The 21,693-nt window shown below is 41.2% G+C and overlaps 1 long non-coding RNA gene across 1 annotated transcript; it reads left to right on the forward strand.

Moving 5' to 3' along the window:
* Window positions 1-6,433: 6,433 nt before the first annotated feature.
* LOC106603753 (uncharacterized) lies at window positions 6,434-10,486 on the forward strand. Its single transcript, XR_006763726.1, has 3 exons — window positions 6,434-6,804; window positions 8,784-8,882; window positions 9,715-10,486. It is a non-coding gene; the product is annotated as an uncharacterized lncRNA (long non-coding RNA).
* Window positions 10,487-21,693: the final 11,207 nt, after the last annotated feature.

The following is a 21,693-nucleotide window of genomic DNA, read 5'->3' on the forward strand; positions in this document are numbered from 1 at the left end:
GTTATCAGTAAAACGTCTGGTAAAGATGGCGGAGGAGCTTTTACATTATATGGTTTAATGTTTATCTCAGGGTTTCTCATCCTTTTGTTCTTACCAGCACTTACACACCTGATTCAACTAATCATAAAATATTTTAAAACAGTTTAATATTTGAGGCATACAAATGAACATTCTCAAATGAAAACCTTTTGGGTTTGAAGGCCTGTTTACAATTATTAAAGGCCTACTAGAATTCATATTTGATGAAAAAAACACAGCTAAACCTGGTTTCTAGTAAATTATATGTTTATCTAAAATAATGTAAAAGAGATGTCTTGAAGAAGGACTATAATATAAAAACTGAAGCATGATTCAGTACAATGTCATGAGTTACTGCTGTCACATGCAACTGACTGTTAGCCCCACCCGCTGGATACTGTTGTTATATAACTATTGTTATATAAATGGGTGGTGACGTGTTTGACTATGATTGGTGTTAAAACAATTCTAATTAAATTATTAAATGAAATCATACTCTACCTTAACCACAATGTATTTAAAAATGCATTTTGTTTATGAAAAAGAATGCTCTTAAACATTTGCATTTAAAGTATAACTTTTAATGTATATAAACAAAGTGCATATAAATCTAACCATTGAAAATGAATACAACCTGAACAACATAATAATAGAATATTTAACCATATCAAAGAAAAATAAATAACAATATGCAAAACTGCAGCATCCCAAAACATTAAACTGGTCCCTCTTTTCTCTCTCTTCTTTATTACCATGTTATAACCAGCAGCACACAGCAATGCTGACCAGATTTTGCTTTTATGAGAGATTTGCATTCAGAAATGCAAGCTGCCTCACTTTCGAGGGGCTGATGCGGTTTCTTCTCTCAGTAATTATTTGTCCTGTTTTCGAGAAGACCCTCTCAGAGGGAACGGATGTGGCCACTATGCGGAGTCTCCCTGTCATGACTTTAGTAAGCCGTGGGTAGACAGAGGCCTTGTTCTTCCACCAGCTCAGAGGATCTGCAGATCTTTGGAGGAGGGGCTCCTCCAAATAGGATCGGACCTCCATTATGGCATCTGCTGAGAGATTCCTTCGTGCTGCATCCCCAGTTGCTCTCTCGTCAAACAGCATCCAAACAGCAGACGTTTGTGACACTACTGCTGGTGCTGTCCCTCCATCTGATCCCTCTTCTTCCTGATGCCCTGGTGCCTGAGCCAGCTGACTGCTGGGGCTGTCCCTCCATCTGATCCCTCTTCTTCCTGATGCCCTGGTGCCTGAGCCAGCTGACTGCTGGGGCTGTCCCTCCCTGCTGAGGAGGTTATTCTTTGAAGAGCCTCATCAATCGCTATGGCATCACTGAAGGCTAACTACTTAAACCTGGGGTCAAGTGCAGCGGTTTCTGATAGCACGTGATTATATTCCATTCTGTGGAACTTTCTGTCCATTGATGAACATAGGGTGTCCATCAACTCGGTCACATTAAATTTGCTTCTCTCTGGCGTCTGGCTGTGATTCGCTGCAGACCCTTACACAGGAGTATCATTTTTGAGGCTGTCACATAGCTGAAAAGAGAGAACAGTAACTTATTAGTTCAGCTTCATGTTTAGTCTACTGATACTACATTCTCATCTACTGCTCATATACATATATAATACTGGATTAAATAATGATGCAGTAATAACTGCTTCCTGTACCTCTCTCCACTGATCTCCACAGTGACCTGCTCCAGGACTGCACACCTCCTCCACCACCTCCCATTCCTCTTGGGTCAGAGCATCAACAGGTGCATTGACAATGCCCAGGGTAGAGATGATGGCATCCTTTGACTCAAGAAACCGCTTCAACATATAAAATGTTGAATTCCACCTTGTAGTGCAGTCTTGTTTAGGCCTCAGCTCATGCATCCCCATCTGGCGTTGTGTAGACTTTAGTTTTTCAGCACCTACTGTGCTCCTGTGGAAGTATTCCACAGCTGCTTTCACTTTGTCCACAGTAGGCTTCATCACCTTCAGAGCATCTCTTACAATCAGGTTGATTGTATGGGCAAGACATGGATGATGGATCAATTTATTAAACATTTTCATGGCTTTGGTTATGTTAGCTGCATTGTCGCTAACACAACAGACCACTTTTCCATCTACTTGTCCTTCTCTGGCCACTCTCAACAGTTCCTCTGCCAAGTTCTCTGGGTGTGTCTGTCGCTGAACTCAAAGCAGTCCAGAAGACAGCTAGACATCGAAAAAATCTTCAATGAAGTGACATGTACCCGACATGTAAGAAGTGGTTACCCTTGATGTCCAGCAGTCAGTGGTAAGGAAAACTGCAGTAGCTTTTTAGACTCTTTTCCACACTGAAGCCTGTGTGCTCTCGTACATTTGTGGAAAAGTGATTTTGAAAGGGTTTTCCTGCTTGGAATTGTGTACATTGGATTTACATTATTGCTATAATTTCTAAAACCTCCACAATCTAAAATGGCTGGAAATCGGTGGCAATCATTTTAGCCAATGCAATATCAATGTGGCCTTGTTTTGCTAAAGACATAGACTTTGGAATAAACTGGTCCATAGAAGACTGCGTTGCTGTGGGTCATGGAGTAGGTCTACTGGACAGAGTGGATACATCTCCACCACTATCACTAGCAGGTCTACTGGACTGAGTGGATACATCTCCACCACTATCACTAGCAGGTCTACTGGACTGAGTGGATACATCTCCACCACTATCACTAGCAGGTCTACTGGACTGAGTGGATACATCTCCACCACTATCACTAGCAGGTCTACTGGACTGAGTGGATACATCTCCACCACTATCACTAGCAGGTCTACTGGACTGAGTGGATACATCTCCACCACTATCACTAGCAGGTCTACTGGACTGAGTGGATACATCTCCACCACTATCACTAGCAGGTCTACTGGACTGAGTGGATACATCTCCACCACTATCACTAGCAGGCCTACTGGACTGAGTGGATACATCTCCACCACTATCACTAGCAGGCCTACTGGACTGAGTGGATACATCTCCACCACTATCACTAGCAGGCCAACTGGACTGAGTGGATACATCTCCACCACTATCACTAGCAGGTCTACTGGACTGACTGGACACATCTCCACCACTATCACTAGCAGGTCTACTGGACTGACTGGACACATCTCCACCACTATCACGAGCAGGTCTACTGGACTGACTGGACACATCTCCACCACTATCACTAGCAGGTCTACTGGACTGAGTGGATACATCTCCACCACTATCACTAGCAGGTCTACTGGACTGAGTGGATACATCTCCACCACTATCACTAGCAGGTCTACTGGACTGAGTGGATACATCCCCACCACTATCACTAGCAGGTCTACTGGACTGAGTGGATACATCCCCACCACTATCACTAGCAGGTCTACTGGACTGAGTGGATACATCTCCACCACTATCACTAGCAGGTCTACTGGACTGAGTGGATACATCTCCACCACTATCACTAGCAGGTCTACTGGACTGAGTGGATACATCTCCACCACTATCACTAGCAGGTCTACTGGACTGAGTGGATACATATCCACCACTATCACTAGCAGGCCTACTGGACTGAGTGGATACATCTCCATGTGTGGAGGTACTGGCTCCACCACTATCACTAGCAGGTCTACTGGACTGAGTGGATACATCTCCACCACTATCACTAGCAGGCCTACTGGACTGAGTGGATACATCTCCACGTGTGGAGGTACTGGCTCCACCACTATCACTAGCAGGTCTACTGGACTGAGTGGATACATCTCCACCACTATCACTAGCAGGCCTACTGGACTGAGTGGATACATGTCCATGTGTGGAGGTACTGGCTCCACCACTATCACTAGCAGGTCTACTGGACTGACTGGACACATCTCCACCACTATCACTAGCAGGTCTACTGGACTGAGTGGATACATCTCCATGTGTGGAGGTACTGGCTCCACCACTATCACTAGCAGGTCTACTGGACTGACTGGACACATCTCCACCACTATCATTAACAGGTCTACTGGACTGAGTGGATACATCTCCATGTGTGGAGGTACTGGCTCCACCACTATCACTAGCAGGTCTACTGGACTGAGTGGATACATCCCCACCACTATCACTAGCAGGTCTACTGGACTGAGTGGTTACATCCCCACCACTATCACTAGCAGGTCTACTGGACTGAGTGGATACATCTCCACCACTATCACTAGCAGGTCTACTGGACTGAGTGGATACATCTCCACCACTATCACTAGCAGGTCTACTGGACTGAGTGGATACATCTCCACCACTATCACTAGCAGGTCTACTGGACTGAGTGGATACATCTCCACCACTATCACTAGCAGGTCTACTGGACTGAGTGGATACATCTCCACCACTATCACTAGCAGGCCTACTGGACTGAGTGGATACATCTCCATGTGTGGAGGTACTGGCTCCACCACTATCACTAGCAGGTCTACTGGACTGAGTGGATACATCTCCACCACTATCACTAGCAGGCCTACTGGACTGAGTGGATACATCTCCACGTGTGGAGGTACTGGCTCCACCACTATCACTAGCAGGTCTACTGGACTGAGTGGATACATCTCCACCACTATCACTAGCAGGCCTACTGGACTGAGTGGATACATGTCCATGTGTGGAGGTACTGGCTCCACCACTATCACTAGCAGGTCTACTGGACTGACTGGACACATCTCCACCACTATCACTAGCAGGTCTACTGGACTGAGTGGATACATCTCCATGTGTGGAGGTACTGGCTCCACCACTATCACTAGCAGGTCTACTGGACTGACTGGACACATCTCCACCACTATCATTAACAGGTCTACTGGACTGAGTGGATACATCCCCACCACTATCACTAGCAGGTCTACTGGACTGAGTGGTTACATCCCCACCACTATCACTAGCAGGTCTACTGGACTGAGTGGATACATCTCCACCACTATCACTAGCAGGTCTACTGGACTGAGTGGATACATCTCCACCACTATCACTAGCAGGTCTACTGGACTGAGTGGATACATCTCCACCACTATCACTAGCAGGTCTACTGGACTGAGTGGATACATCTCCACCACTATCACTAGCAGGTCTACTGGACTGAGTGGATACATCTCCACCACTATCACTAGCAGGCCTACTGGACTGAGTGGATACATCTCCATGTGTGGAGGTACTGGCTCCACCACTATCACTAGCAGGTCTACTGGACTGAGTGGATACATCTCCACGTGTGGAGGTGCTGACTCCACCACTATCACTAGCAGGCCCGCTGACCTGATCCTAGATCATAATGAATCAGATTACATGGATAGGAGGACCTGATCCTAGATCATAATGAATCAGGTTACATGGAGAGGGGGGACCTGATCCTAGATCATAATGAATCAGATTACATGGAGAGGAGGGGCCTGATCCTAGATCATAATGAATCAGATTATATGGAGAGGAGGACCTGATCCTATATCATAATGAATCAGATTACATAGAGAGGAGGACCTGATCCTAGATTATAATGAATCAGATTACATGGAGAGGGGGACCTGATCCTAGATCATAATGAATCAGATTACATGGACAGGAGGGGACCTGATCCTAGATCATAATGAATCAGATTACATGGAGAGAGGAGGACCTGATCCTAGATCATAATGAATCAGATTACATGGAGAGGAGGGACCTGATCCTAGATCACAATGAATCAGATTACATGGAGAGGGGGGGACCTGATCCTAGATCATAATGAATCAGATTACATGGAAAGGGGGGACCTGATCCTAGATCATAATGAATCAGATTACATGGAGAGGGGGGACCTGATCCTAGATCATAATGAATCAGATTACATGGAGAGGGGGGACCTGATCCTAGATCATAATGAATCAGATTACATGGAGAGGGGGGACCTGATCCTAGATCATAATGAATCAGATTACATGGAGAGGGGTGACATGATCCTAGATCATAATGAATCAGATTACATGGAGAGGGGGGACCTGATCCTAGATCATAATGAATCAGATTACATGGAGAGGGGTGACATGATCCTAGATCATAATGAATCAGATTACATGGAGAGGGGGGGACCTGATCCTAGATCATAATGAATCAGATTACATGGAGAGGGGGACCTGATCCTAGATCATAATGAATCAGATTACATGGAGAGGGGGACCTGATCCTAGATCATAATGAATCAGATTACATGGAGAGGAGGACCTGATCCTAGATCATAATGAATCAGATTACATGGAGAGGAGGACCTGATCCTAGATCATAATGAATCAGATTACATGGAGAGGAGGACCTGATCCTAGATCATAATGAATCAGATTACATGGAGAGGAGGGACCTGATCCTAGATCATAATGAATCAGATTACATGGAGAGGGGGGGACCTGATCCTAGATCATAATGAATCAGGTTACATGGAGAGGAGGACCTGATCCTAGATCACAATGAATCAGATTACATGGAGAGGTGGGACCTGATCCTAGATCATAATGAATCAGATTACATGGAGAGGGGGACCTGATCCTGATTCAGCACTCCTCCTTTGAGACACTGCCTTTATGATTAAGGAATGCTGTTGTAAATTGTAGTTACAGCAGGTGTTTACTGCCATCTAGTGGAAGATACCAATAAAACACTTTATTTTCAGGGTGGGGAGACGGCTGAGTGAAACAGAAAGTAAAGTTGTTCTTTTGTTCAGGATCCATTTTGAGACGACAGAGCAGAAGACGCTATATGGAGATTACTGACAAATAAGTAAGTATTTCTGAACAATAATCTATTCTAAAGGACAGAGTAAGAGAATGAATACTAGGAATGAGATATTACTAGTTAGTAGAACTGCTACTTGAGCTGAGTTGCTGACAGACAGCAGTTTTCAAAGTGGAAACTAATCAGTGGTCTACATGTTATCAGTAAAACGTCTGGTAAAGATGGTGGAGGAGCTTTTACATTATATGGTTTTATGTTTATCTCAGGGTTTCTCATTCCTTTTGTTCTTACCAGCACTTACACACCGGATTCAACTAATCATCAAATATATATTTGAAGATAGATTTAAGGCATCATTAAAACCTTTTGGGTTTGTAGGCCTGTTTACAATTATTAAAGTCCTACAGTAATTCATATTTTGGAGGAAAAAAACACAGCTAAACTTGGTTACGAGTAAATTATATGTTTAGCAAAAATAACATAAGAAGGACTATAATAAAAAACTGAAGCAAGATTCGGTACAATGTCATGATTTGCTGCTGTCGCATGCAACTGACTGTTACCTCTGGTTACTGTTGTAAATGCCTCTGGGTTTAGAACTCTGTGTCTCAGTGCCCTGCGACAGTGGGAAGTTCGTTTTGCATGGCCCGGTGCTACAGGTGAGTGGAGTTTTATTTTAAGGAACAATGGAATGGTCTAAAATGCGTAAACTCTGCGCACCCGGGGAGCCGGGCAATGCAAAACGAATTCACCCAGTGACCGTTACATTATTTCCTTATATGAAATTGAAAGTAACTTTGTAGCCTGCGCAGTTACAAAATGTCTGTTGACACTGTGGCTCATATGTCTCTAGAATATTAGAACAGTGGTAGAAAAAGTACTCAATTCTCATACTTGAGTAAAAGTAAAGATACCTTAATAGAAAATGACTCAATTAAAAGTGAAAGTCACCCAGTAAAATACTTCTTCAGTAGAAGTCTAAAAGTATTTGGTTTAAAATATAATTAAGTATCAAAAGTAAATGTAATTGCTAAAATATACTTAAGCATCAAAAGTAAAAGTAAAGTAGTGATCATTTAAAATTCATTTTATTAAGCAAACCAGACGGCACAATTTTCTTGTTATTTTAATTTACGGATAGCCAGGGTCACACTCCAACACTCAGACATCATTTAAAAATGAAGCATTTGTGTTTAGTGAGTCCTCCAGGTCAGAGGCAGTAATGACCAGGGATGTTCTCTGTTTAGTGAGTCCTTCAGATCAGAGGCAGTAGGGATGTTCTCTTGATAAGTGTTCAAATTGGACCGTTTTCTGTCCTGCTAAGCATTCAACATGTAACGAGTACTTTTGGGTGTCAGGGAAAATGTATGGAGTAAAAAGTACATCATTTTCTTCATGAATGTAGAGAAGTAAAAGAGAAAGTTGTTAAAAATATATTTCTCAAAGAGATAATGAATGAATGAGAACAATTGACATTCAAGAATTAGTCACTGTGTTAACCACAACCAACATGCTGGATCTCTGTTTAGTTGTCACTGTGTTGACCACAACCAACATGCTGGATCTCTGTTTAGTTGTCACTGTGTTAACCACAACCAACATGTTGGATCTCTGTTTAGTTGTCACTGTGTTAACCACAACCAACATGCTGGATCTCTGTTTAGTTGTCACTGTGTTAACCACAACCAACATGCTGGATCTCTGTTTAGTTGTTACTGTGTTAACCACAACCAACATGCTGGATCTCTGTTTAGTTGTCACTGTGTTAACCACAACCAACATGTTGGATCTCTGTTTAGTTGTCACTGTGTTAACCACAACCAACATGCTGGATCTCTGTTTAGTTGTCACTGTGTTAACCACAACCAACATGTTGGATCTCTGTTTAGTTGTCACTGTGTTAACCACAACCAACATGCTGGATCTCTGTTTAGTTGTCACTGTGTTGACCACAACCAACATGCTGGATCTCTGTTTAGTTGTCCCTGTGTTGACCACAATCAACATGTTGGATCTCTGTTTAGGGGTCAGTGCTCTAAAATGAGTCTCTCTGGGGAGAGAGAGGAGGGGGGCCCTGCCTCTAAAATGCATCTCTCTGGGGGACATGACACCAAAGCTAAGAGGTAAGATGACAATTTTATGAAGAATTTATTAACTTTATTTCCAAAATAAATAGCTATCTTAAGATGAATGCAGTTACTGTAAATCTCTCTGGATAAGAGCATCTGCTAAATCAGGGGTTCTCAATCCGGGGTCTGTGGAGGTACTGCAGGGGTTCTCAATCCGGGGTCTGTGGAGGTACTGCAGGGGCTCCACGGCACCCTGACTGTACTCGTTGCAATGTAACACATTTGATAGAATTTTCACATGACACGACCACTTTGCCTACTCTTAATTATTGCCTAATATAATGGAATGCATATTTTCTTTACCAATTCTGATCGTTGTTACAAGAAGAATTTTGACAATATTCCCGTTATATCAACACACTCTTCACACCCGTTTAACAACTCTAAATAGCTTTGGCATAGTAGGCATCAAGTCCCTTGCCAATAATGTTGCCTGCAACGTTGCATACAATGTTCATTTTCATCGAACACAGATTACGCCCTAGATGTCTTCAATTGCCCAATTTATAGCCATGACAAATTTAGCATAATTTTTTTTAACAATGTGATGTTGTGCTCCCAAGGGAGAACTTGAAATAACATGATGTGGATAATTAAATAATCAAAAGAAAAACTTGTTAATTTTACACTCAGAAAAGAAGGTTCCTTATAGAACCAAAAAGGCTTCTCTCACTTCCTTAATATATGGAACCACTAAAAGTGATATATATTTTGGGGTTCAGTGAAGAAGAACCTCTAGAGTTCTGATCAATGAAAGGTGAATGTTTTGAGGATGTGAACCCAGCAGCCCTCCAGTGGTCAGATCAATTCCTCCTGTTTTTTCCAGCGCCCGGCCCGGGATTCAAACCAGCCACCTTTCAGCCACAGGTCCAACTCCTGCCACAGCTCCAACTCCTTAATCGCTGGGCGAAAACCTGAGTTAATCTTGGGAAATTAGCATAAATTAATCTGCCAAAATGAAGACAAAATGCTTTGGAGACATACATGGTATCACTTGTTATACATAAGTATTATACATAAATCATTGCCAAAAGCACAGGACATATATTATTTATGGATTGATCATATCAAATATCAAAACATTATTTTAACTACTACAAAGCATTTACATGTGGCTCAGGAACCACTGACTCACTGCATTGTTCTATAGTATTATCAAGACACCTGCTGTTAACTCTTAACTACTTAGGACAGCTCACGAGGTGTTCTAAATATCTGCCGACTAGGTGGGACTAGAGACTTCATGCATAGCTTTAATTTATACCCATAAGTGTAAAATGTCTTTATTCTCAGCACTTATTCGACCAATTTTCTTCTCTGAGACGCTTTGTGGATATGGGCCCAGATCTCAAAATAATGTTATAAAAAACTTATGATGTTTGTTTTACATAATAATAGAAAATGAATATTACTAATGTAACCCACTGTAAAGACTGGGTTTAGTTGATTGTGTTGCACTGCTCATGTCCGCGTTCTGGACCTTCCCGCGTCCACGTACAGAACTGTCCGCGTCCACGTACATTGTGGCGCCAAGCATATTGTCTGGTTATGCGCAGAGTGGGCTGAGGTGATCTTGGGGAATAAAGTGTTGAAACGCCGAAGTTTATTGTTCAATTTGCTTTTTGCTTTACGGTCAGGGACAGTATGAGTGTAGCCAGATCCTTTTCACTCTATATCCTCGTTTCATTTTGTGGTTCACCGGATTCGTCATCGAGACGAGGGACAGACGAACGACCTGTTAGCTAGCCAAGCTAGTCGGTACAGCTCGGTAAGCTAGCTAGTTACTACTTAGTAGCATCGTAGTTATCCTTCTCTCTCGTTGACGGATGCTGGCAACCTCTGTCCGGTTCTCCTCTCTTCACTAGATGGACGGTAACTTTAGTGTTTAACCCCTCTGTGTCCAAGGACTAATCTTTTGAATATTATTTTCGGGGCTCCTCAGTAGGCTGGACACATTCCGTTTTTTTTATTCTCAGCTGCCTCACCTACGTCTTTATGTGAATTAATAACTTTTAATTGCTAAATATTTCCAATAGATGGCAGCATAAGACCACGAAACAGTTATAGGCTACAAGCAGCAGTATGATTGACATAAAATAACATGCAACCAAAGACTATATGTCCCATGATTTTCTGAAATGGTCACTCATTACTTTAGTTAACTATATATCTCCTATTAGGGCTGTGTTGCTTTAGGGAGAGAAACAAAAATAGTGAGGTATTGAATAGTGAGGTGTAAATAGTGAGGTATTGAATAGTGAGGTGTAAATAGTGAGGTGTAAATAGTGAGGTATTGAATAGTGAGGTGTAAATAGTGAGGTGTAAATAGTGAGGTATTGAATAGTGAGGTGTAAATAGTGAGGTATTGAATAGTGAGGTGTAAATAGTGAGGTATTGAATAGTGAGGTGTAAATAGTGAGGTATTGAATAGTGAGGTGTAAATAGTGAGGTGTAAATAGTGAGGTGTAAATAGTGAGGTATTGAATAGTGAGGTGTAAATAGTGAGGTATTGAATAGTGAGGTATTGAATAGTGAGGTGTAAATAGTGAGGTGTAAATAGTGAGGTATTGAATAGTGAGGTGTAAATAGTGAGGTATTGAATAGTGAGGTGTAAATAGTGAGGTATTGAATAGTGAGGTGTAAATAGTGAGGTATTGAACCCCGGGTAGATAATCACTAGTCAGAACCTCAACCTCAGTATACATACATTGTAAAAAATCCTGTTAATATTTGATATTGCGAGTAAACGACCTCGGAATAGAACAGTCTTCCAGCCCGCCAATAAATTACATCATTCAACCCTCCCGGTTAGTAAATTTACCTCAACATGCCCCTTGAGAAGGCGAGTGAGAGTAAAGTGAAGACACCAGCTTTTTAGCGGGGCTGAGTGGAGAAGGCAGAGCAGGTCGATGCTGGTTGATGAATGTACTGGGAAAATACGTTTTTCTCGACCAGAGGTGACTGAATTAATGTTCAGGCTTATTGATAATCGTTATATTAATGAAGTATCATTTCAAAACATGAGCATAAAACCAGGTAATTATAAACATGAATCATCGTTATATTACTTCACAGTAATCTGTTAAATGCTTTTTCAGTCCTTCCTCTTGTGTTAGCAGTGTGGAAAGGGACAGAAAGAAGCTCACAGGAGTTTTCCTGTGAGGGGGAGTGGTGGTGCATCCAGGGAGAAAACTAAACTAATCTTCTGAAATGTCATTTGTGGTCTTATGCTGCCACCTATTGGAATCTTTTGCTACATAAGACCGAATCGAGACGGTAGATCACATTTGACTGTGTTAAACCAGATATATATTATTACTGTGTTAAACCTAGCAGTACTACTGATTTCTCTGAGAGACAGATATATATTATTACTGTATTAAACCTAGCAGTACTACTGATTTCTCTGAGAGTGAGGCAGATATATATTATTACTGTATTAAACCTAGCAGTACTACTGATTTCTCTGAGAGTGAGGCAGATATATATTATTACTGTGTAAAACCTAGCAGTACTACTGATTTCTCTGAGAGTGAGGCAGATATATAGCATTTTGAAAAAAACATGTTTTTTTGTCTCTCTGAAATGATTTTTAAACAAATACATGCATGTTATTGAACAACCCCATGTGTTGGGATAATATTTTCCTAAACTAAATGTGATGCATAGCTTATGAGTAAACTAATGTTAAACATAACATGTTTGTATTGTCCTAACATGGATTGAGCTACATATAATAATGTGTGACTAACTGGAGGGTTACTGGGGTGTAGGCTGAGTTGGACTCGTGACACACACACACAAGGACAGGTGTATGTGAGTGACTGGTAGAATGGAAGAAAGCTGTAGCACAAAAGCAGAAACTGTCCTAACTGTAGCATAAAAACAGACACTGTCCTTGGGTGTCTGACTCTCAGATACACACACGAAGATAAACTGGAAGACAACTACGTTTGGCAACAAAGATGCGTCTAGAGGCTGGGACCAGCCTGCACGCCAACGATAGGATGAGTAAGTTTAAACCACGCTCATCCTCCGACAGGCCAGCAGTGAGCGGGAACTATCTCTGTCAGAGTATTTAATGAAAAGCAAAGGATGTGTCACTCAGTTCTCTGTCTGCCAACGTTGTTGGTGTTACAGTGAGCCCGTATATATACGAACATTGCATTTATCACTATTTACTTAGCTTAATAAACAGCTGTGAAACAGTACTAGAGACCAGAGTTTCTCTTTGATCTGACACCAGATTCGAATTGACGCAACCCGACACATGTCATGATTAGTGAAAAAAACACACCAATCTCTTTTCATAATTTCTTTAAACAATAAAAGTTAACTTATGAACGTTTCTGAAAGTGATATATAGCGTTTTGTAATGAAACTCTTCTTATGTTTCCCATCTGAGATCAGAGTAGATGAGAGATGTAATGTTTGTCTCTGTTGTGTTGAAGTCCAATCAAGCAGGAGAGACCAGCCTCCCCTGTTCCCAGCTGTGTGTCCATGAAGAGTGACCAGTCTATGTATCTACCTATATTCTTTAGAGAGGGAGACTTTTCTACTGAACAAAGGTAAGAAGAACTCATGGGTCATGGTCAGTGAGTTAAACACCACTGTCTCTAGTCATTTCTCCTCTCACATTTTCACATTTATTTTTTCCATTTTCATAGTCCTTAAACAATATTAAACAAACACAACATTCCCTCCCTGTGTGTGTGTGTGTGTGTGTGTGTGTGTGTGTGTGTGTGTGTGTGTGTGTGTGTGTGTGTGTGTGTGTGTGTGTGTGTGTGTGTGTGTGTGTGTGTGTGTGTGTGTACTCCCTGGATGAGGAGATGTAATCTCATGTTTTGTCCACAGAAACCAACAGGAGAGATCAGAGTCAGAGATTCTCAGTGGTCAGTCTTCCCAGAGTCATCAAACAGACCTGGACTCTATATTCAGAGTATGTGATCCTGTTATGAACATTTGATTTTGTTTACCTCAAGTAAAGTTGATCTGTCAATTAATCATTATTGTGTTAATGAGAAAGCATTTCTTCTCTTGCTTAACTTATTTACTTGATTTATTTTAGTTGCTTGAAGAGAAAATGATGACATTTGTGAAGAACGAGCTGAAGATGTTCAAGAGGATTCTTAGTCCAGAACTCCCAGAAGGCTATGAGAGTCAGAAGCAGGATAAGGAAGTGGTGGATGCTGAAGATGAGAAGCAGGAGAGCAGTGCCAGAGAGGGGGCTCTGAAGATCACACTGCACGTCCTGAGGAAAATGAACCAGAAGGAGCTTGCTGACACACTGGAGAAATGTAAGATCTGTCTGCCTCATGTTGAATGCTGTTTTATAACATTTAAAAGCTGTGGCTAAAGTACAGCTAAAGTAGCTGTGTAACTCAATGATATTGTAGCAGCCTTAACACAACACCTAGTGACCTCATCAAGTAGCAGAAGGGATGTGTTGTGTTGATTAATTTAGAGAGACAGACAGAGAGAGACAACATTAATAATACCATCAATAACACCAATAATAATATAATCAGTCACACCAGTCTGTAATGTATTATGAAAACATTTACACATTTATACAGTCAGTTAATTAAGAGAATAAATGATTATAATTTAACTTTATAACAGTCCTACAATACTGTAGGCATTAAAACAAATGTAATATTAATATCCTCCTTGTTATTTCTTCATTCAGATGAACTTGCTGTGATTTGCCAACGTGAACTCAAATCTAATCTAAAGAAGAAGTTTCAATGTGTATTTGAGGGGATCGCGAAACAAGGAAACCCAACACTTCTCAATAAGATCTACACAGAGCTCTACATCACAGAGGGTGGAACAGGAGAGGTCAATAATGAACATGAGCTGAGACAGATTGAGACAACAACCAGGAAACAAGCAAGACCAGAGACTGCAGTCAAATGTAACGACATCTTCAAACCCTTAACTGGACAAGACAAACTCATCAGAACTGTGCTGACAAAGGGTGTCGCTGGCATTGGAAAAACAGTCTCTGTCCAGAAGTTCATTCTGGACTGGGCTGAAGGAAAAGCAAATCAGGATGTTCAATTTGTATTTTCATTCCCTTTTCGGGAGCTGAATTTGATGAAAGGGGACAAGCACACTTTGATTGAACTTCTCAATCACTTCTCAATGGAAATCAAACAATCAAGAATCTCCAATTACAACAAGTACAAAGTTGTGTTCATCTTTGATGGTCTGGATGAGTGCCGACTGCCCCTAGACTTCCAGAAGAACAAGATCTGTTGTGACGTCACAGAGTCAACCTCAGTGGATGTTCTGATGACAAATCTCATCAAGGGAAATCTGCTTCCCTCTGCTCTCCTCTGGATAACTACCCGACCAGCAGCAGCCAATAAGATCCCTTCAGGGTGTGTTGACCAGGTAACAGAGGTACGAGGGTTCAATGACCCACAGAAGGAGGAGTACTTCAGAAAGAGATTCAGTGATGAGGACCTGGCCAACAGAATCATCTCACACATAAAGACATCAAGGAGCCTCCACATCATGTGCCACATTCCAGTCTTCTGTTGGATTTCTGCAACAGTCCTTGAACACATGTTGAAACATAAGAGAGAAGAGATGCCCAAGACTCTGACTGAGATGTACACACACCTTGTGGTGTTTCATACCAAACAGAAGGATGAAAAGTATCTTGGGGAAGAAGAGACAGGTCCACACTGGAATAAAGAGAGCATTCTGTCACTGGGAAAACTGGCTTTTCAACAGCTTGTGAATGGCAATCTGATTTTCTATGAAAAAGACCTGAAAGAGGCTGGCATTGATGTCAATGAAGCCTCTGTGTACTCAGGATTGTGCACACAGCTCTTTAAAGAGGAATGTGTTCTGTACCAGATGAAGGTGTACTGCTTTGTTCATCTGAGCATTCAGGAGTTTCTGGCTGCTGTATATGTGTTCCTCTCATTCATCAACAACAATGAGAATCTAATGAACAAACTGCAAACAAAAGACAAGCCTGAAGTTACTTTCTACCAGAGTGCTGTGGATAAAGCCTTACAAAGTGAGACAGGAAACCTGGACCTGTTCCTCCGCTTCCTTCTGGGCCTCTCACTGGAGTCCAATCAGAAGCACTTACAAGGTCTACTGACAAAGACAAGAAGCAGCTCACAGAGCCATGAAGAGACAGTCAAGTACATCAAGAAGAAGATCAGGGAGAATCCCTCTCCAGAGAGGAGCATCAATCTGTTCCACTGTCTGAATGAACTGAATGACCATTCTCTAGTGGAGGAGATCCAAAGCTACCTGAGCTCAGGAAGTCTCTCAAAAACCTACCTGTCACCTGCACAGTGGTCAGCTCTGGTCTTTGTGTTGCTGACTTCAGAAAAGGAGCTGGATGTGTTTGACCTGAAGAAATACTCCAGATCAGAGGAAGGTCTTCTGAGGCTGCTGCCAGTGGTCAAAGCCTCCAGAGCTGCTCTGTGAGTAAATAAAATGACATATAAGAAGTATTCATCAGGAAGAAATATTATGTTTAGAGAAAAATATTTATTATAATATGTATATTGAAAAACATATTGAATAAATGCATTGATGGAAGAAGAATCTATGTGTTGTTTGGGAATATGAACCAAATGCATCTACCGCTGTCCTTCTACACTACTGGTGTTAAATTCACAGTGTGTTTGTGAAGTCATGATGATCTCGTTGCAGGCTGTCAGGCTGTGGAGTCACAGAGAAAGGCTGTGCTTCTCTGGTCTCAGCTCTGAAGTCAAACCCCTCACACCTGAGAGAGCTGGACCTGAGTAACAATGACCTGAAGGATTCAGGAGTGAAGCTGCTCTCTGCTGGACTGGAGGATCCACACTGTAAACTGGAGACTCTGAGGTCAGTATTCCTGTAGTTGGTCAACAAGTGATAACTGTTCACCAGATCCACATGTACTCTCTCGTTGGCTGGCCCTCGCTTCATACTCATCGCTAAACCGACTGGCTGCAGGTCATCTACAAGACCCTGCTAGGTAAAGTCCCCCCTTATCTCAGCTCGCTGGTCACCATAGCAGCACCCACCTGTAGCACGCTCTCCAGCAGGTATATCTCTCTGGTCACCCCCAAAGCCAATTTCTCCTTCGGCCGCCTCTTCTTCCAGTTCTCTGCTGCCAATGACTGGAACGAACTACAAAAATCTCTAAAACTGGAAACACTTATCTCCCTCACTAGCTTTAAGCACCAGCTGTCAGAGCAGCTCACAGATTACTGCACCTGTACATAGCCCATCTATAATTTAGCCCAACTACCTCTTCCCCTACTGTATTTATTTATTTAGCTCCTTTGCACCCCATTATTTATATTTCTGCTTTGCACTTTCTTCCACTGCATATCTACCATTCCAGTGTTTTACTTGCTATATTGTATTTACTTTGCCACCATGGCCTTTTTTTGCCTTTACCTCCCTTATTTCACTTCATTTGCTCACATTGTATATAGACTTATTTTTCTACTGTATTATTGACTGTATGTTTGTGTAATACCCTTGTTTGAACCAAGTATTGAGTTTATTTGTTATAATTAATTGGTATTATATTTAAAAGATGATTGAATTGCTCCTAAACTGTAACGTTGTTAATGCATTATGCTTTTTGAAGAAATATTTATTTAATGTATAAGTGAATAGTTTGTTTTACTTTGAAGTTTACGTTTTGACCAATAAGGTCGCTTGTTAAGTTGTGGCCAATGGGAGCTGACCTGGTTAACGGGAGGGAAAAAAACGTTGATGAAAGGATGGACGTTTTACCTCAGGACGGTTGGTGAAGAAAAATTATAAAAGAAGACGACAGAACTACAACAAAACCCATAGCTACTAAGACATGAAGGGAAATACATGTTTTATTTAATAAAAGAGTTGTTATAATTTAGTTAAAACTTAGTAAAGACTGAAGCTACCGTCTCATCGTGGAGGTATTAGCCAGCTAGAGGTTAGCCTAGCATCGTGTGACACCGGGAGATAATTGCTTGGGAAGCTAAACGAGTTCGTGTTGCCATGGGGATATCGGTTACTAAGGAGTACTGTCTGCATGGGTAGCTGTGCTGCCTTGGACTTGGTGAGGAAACTTGCATGGAACTGCCATACTTCGCTGAGGGAATATCTACCATGTCGTGAGTAACCACAATGTGAGGTGCTTAATTTGGACACGGGTTGTGAACGACTCATTTTTTATTTATTTATTTATTTATTTCACCTTTATTTAACCAGGTAGGCAAGTTGAGAACAAGTTCTCATTTACAATTGCGACCTGGCCAAGATAAAGCAAAGCAGTTCGACACATATAACAACACAGAGTAACACATGGAGTTAAACAAATGTAACCCTCTCACCAGGCTTGAATATGACTCTCACAATATTAACATATGTAGAGTATCTCAGCAGCATGGGATGTTAGGTGAGAAGGACATCTCCAATAAGAATTCCTATTGTAAACTATCTAGGGTTATGACAATAGGGTATTAACTTCAGATGAAATGATTATAGGTTTCTGTTATTGAATCAGGATAAACCATCCCATGCATTAAATTAAAACAATCAATGACTCCACCAAGGCAACATACATAATGTTCCATATGTGTATTAAAACATTTTCAAACACAAATACATGTTCAGACACAACATCAAAAGAAATAAAATAATAAACCCCGATGACAAACGCCAACTCCTCCTTTGGTCGTCTCTCCTTCCAGTTCTCTGCTGCCAATGACTGGAACGAACTACAAAAATATCTAAAACTGGAAACACTTATCTCCCTCACTAGCTTTAAGCACCAGCTGTCAGAGCAGCTCACAGATTACTGCACCTGTACATAGCCCATCTATAATTTAGCCCAAACTACTACCTCTTCACCTACTGTATTTATTTATTTTATTTATTTTGCTCCTTTGCACCATATTATTTATATTTTATCTCTGAACTTTCTTCCACTGCATATCTACCATTCCAGTGTTTTTCTTGCTATACTTTATTTACTTTGCCACCATGGCATTTTTTTGCCTTTACCTCCCTTATCTCACATCATTTGCTCACATTGTATATAGTCTTATTTTTATTTTTTATTTTTTTCTACTGCATCATTGATTGTATGTTGTTTTACTCCATGTGTAACTCTGTGTTTTTGTATGTTGTCGAACTGCTTTGCTTTATCTTGGCCAGGTCGCAATTGTAAATGAGAACTTGTTCTCAACTTGCCTACCTGGTTAAATAAAGGTGAAATAAATAAATAAATTGGTAATGGTGAGAGGTTAGCATGTTTTGTTGTATCCTCTGTTATTGGTAATGGTGAGAGGTTAGCATGTTTTGTTGTAGCCTCTGTTATTGGTAATGGTGAGAGGTTAGCATGTTTTGTTGTAGCCTCTGTTATTGGTAATGGTGAGAGGTTAGCATGTTTTGTTGTAGCCTCTGTTATTGGTAATGGTGAGAGGTTAGCATGTTTTGTTGTAGCCTCTGTTATTGGTAATGGTGAGAGGTTAGCATGTTCTGTTGTAGCCTCTGTTATTGGTAATGGTGAGAGGTTAGCATGTTTTGTTGTAGCCTCTGTTATTGGTAATGGTGAGAGGTTAGCATGTTTTGTTGTAGCCTCTGTTATTGGTAATGGTGAGAGGTTAGCATGTTTTGTTGTATCCTCTGTTATTGGTAATGGTGAGAGGTTAGCATGTTTTGTTGTAGCCTCTGTTATTGGTAATGGTGAGAGGTTAGCATGTTTTGTTGTAGCCTCTGTTATTGGTAATGGTGAGAGGTTAGCATGTTTTGTTGTAGCCTCTGTTATTGGTAATGGTGAGAGGTTAGCATGTTTTGTTGTAGTCTCTGTTATTGGTAATGGTGAGAGGTTAGCATGTTTTGTTGTAGTCTCTGTTATTGGTAATGGTGAGAGGTTAGCATGTTTTGTTGTAGCCTCTGTTATTGGTAATGGTGAGAGGTTAGCATGTTTTGTTGTAGCCTCTGTTATTGGTAATGGTGAGAGGTTAGCATGTTTTGTTGTAGCCTCTGTTATTGGTAATGGTGAGAGGTTAGCATGTTTTGTTGTATCCTCTGTTATTGGTAATGGTGAGAGGTTAGCATGTTTTGTTGTATCCTCTGTTATTGGTAATGGTGAGAGGTTAGCATGTTTTGTTGTAGCCTCTGTTATTGGTAATGGTGAGAGGTTAGCATGTTTTGTTGTAGCCTCTGTTATTGGTAATGGTGAGAGGTTAGCATGTTTTGTTGTAGCCTCTGTTATTGGTAATGGTGAGAGTTTAGCATGTTTTGTTGTAGCCTCTGTTATTGGTAATGGTGAGAGGTTAGCATGTTTTGTTGTAGCCTCTGTTATTGGTAATGGTGAGAGGTTAGCATGTTTTGTTGTAGCCTCTGTTATTGGTAATGGTGAGAGGTTAGCATGTTTTGTTGTAGCCTCTGTTATTGGTAATGGTGAGAGGTTAGCATGTTTTGTTGTATCATCTGTTATTGGTAATGGTGAGAGGTTAGCATGTTTTGTTGTAGCCTCTGTTATTGGTAATGGTGAGAGGTTAGCATGTTTTGTTGTAGCCTCTGTTATTGGTAATGGTGAGAGGTTAGCATGTTTTGTTGTATCCTCTGTTATTGGTAATGGTGAGAGGTTAGCATGTTTTGTTGTAGCCTCTGTTATTGGTAATGGTGAGAGGTTAGCATGTTCTGTTGTAGCCTCTGTTATTGGTAATGGTGAGAGGTTAGCATGTTTTGTTGTAGCCTCTGTTATTGGTAATGGTGAGAGGTTAGCATGTTTTGTTGTAGCCTCTGTTATTGGTAATGGTGAGAGTTTAGCATGTTTTGTTGTATCCTCTGTTATTGGTAATGGTGAGAGGTTAGCATGTTTTGTTGTAGCCTCTGTTATTGGTAATGGTGAGAGGTTAGCATGTTTTGTTGTAGCCTCTGTTATTGGTAATGGTGAGAGGTTAGCATGTTTTGTTGTAGCCTCTGTTATTGGTAATGGTGAGAGGTTAGCATGTCTTGTTGTAGCCTCTGTTATTGGTAATGGTGAGAGGTTAGCATGTTTTGTTGTGGCCTCTGTTATTGGTAATGGTGAGAGGTTAGCATGTTTTGTTGTATCCTCTGTTATTGGTAATGGTGAGAGGTTAGCATGTTTTGTTGTATCCTCTGTTATTGGTAATGGTGAGAGGTTAGCATGTTTTGTTGTAGCCTCTGTTATTGGTAATGGTGAGGAGTTAGCATGTTTTGTTGTAGCCTCTGTTATTGGTAATGGTGAGAGGTTAGCATGTTTTGTTGTAGCCTCTGTTATTGGTAATGGTGAGAGGTTAGCATGTGTTGTTGTAGCCTCTGTTATTGGTAATGGTGAGAGGTTAGCATGTTTTGTTGTAGCCTCTGTTATTGGTAATGGTGAGAGGTTAGCATGTTTTGTTGTAGCTTCTGTAACTTTCTCACTATTATTCATGATTCATTCATGATTTTTCTTAATCATGGCATCATCAGGATGCTTTTAGTAGTGTTTAGAAACATGTTATCTACTCACTTATAAATAAAATGACTCCAGTCACCATCTGTAATGAACACGATGGGAGACAGAGAGCTGGTTTCAAGTGCAGGGCTCAGCAGGTGTTTATTGTAAAGGACCACAGGTCCAGGGGCAGGCAGAAGATCAAAAAGGGTCCAAAAATGCAACAGGCAGGGAAAAGGCCGTGGTCCGGGAGATCAGGCAATAGGTTGATAACAGGAAATCCAATAGGCTAAGGTACAGGCAGGGAATAGGTTGATAACAGGAAATCCAATGGGCTAAGGTACAGGCAGGGAATAGGTTGATAACAGGAAATCCAAT

This window comes from Salmo salar, unplaced genomic scaffold (assembly GCF_905237065.1).
Source record: "Salmo salar unplaced genomic scaffold, Ssal_v3.1, whole genome shotgun sequence".
Lineage (NCBI taxonomy): Eukaryota > Metazoa > Chordata > Actinopteri > Salmoniformes > Salmonidae > Salmo > Salmo salar.